Here is a 746-nt window from a genome sequence, read left to right on the forward strand (position 1 = left end):
GCACTGGATAAATCGTTTGGTTTTGCTTTTCTCTCTTCCACAAAATTGGAAGCTAATTTTTTAATGTTTTCCGTACAAGTCATCTTGCCTTTTGGCATGTCTGTCTAACACACCCCACCCCCACCCCACCCTGGCCCCCATGATGAAGTGCCATTTCTGTTATGTCTCTATCCCCCAGCTCAGAGGTGCTCAGAGGTACAAGGTGCCCAAGTTTGTCAGTTGAGATTAAAAGTAAGGAACAGAGAATGTGCAATACCGTCTGACTGGGGGCTGTCCTTACCCTGAATAGAATCTCTTCCCTGGAAGCCAGGCCGTCTTTAAATAGGGCTTGGAAGTAAGATGTGGAGATGGAGCATGATGGGAAAGGAAAGCCTATAGTCAAAGGTCTGCTTTGGTGCTGAAGTGCTGGGGGAAGAAGGTGGAGTTTTTCCTCTCTTTATCCCCTTGGGGTCAATTACTTAGAAGCTGCTTATTGACTTATAGAGCTCCTTTGCTCAATTGCTGAGGTTTGATTTCTTCCCCCTCTCTTCTTCCCATTTTTATACCCTTCCCAGGGATTAGTGATGAAGGTGAGGTCTCCCTAATCATGGTAAAGTATTAGCTTTCCATCTCCTCTCTTCCCTCCTCCCCATCTCTCTGTCTTCCATATTTCTCTGCTTTTTCATCACTGATTGCCTATGTCCCTTAAGGTCTGTCCATCCTCAGGTTTTGGGCCATATAGACACTAAACTTCATTCTTAAGGGTA

Source organism: Elephantulus edwardii, unplaced genomic scaffold (genome assembly GCF_000299155.1).
Source record: "Elephantulus edwardii isolate Elephantulus edwardi_28Jun2011 unplaced genomic scaffold, EleEdw1.0 scaffold00176, whole genome shotgun sequence".
Taxonomy (NCBI): Eukaryota; Metazoa; Chordata; class Mammalia; order Macroscelidea; family Macroscelididae; genus Elephantulus; species Elephantulus edwardii.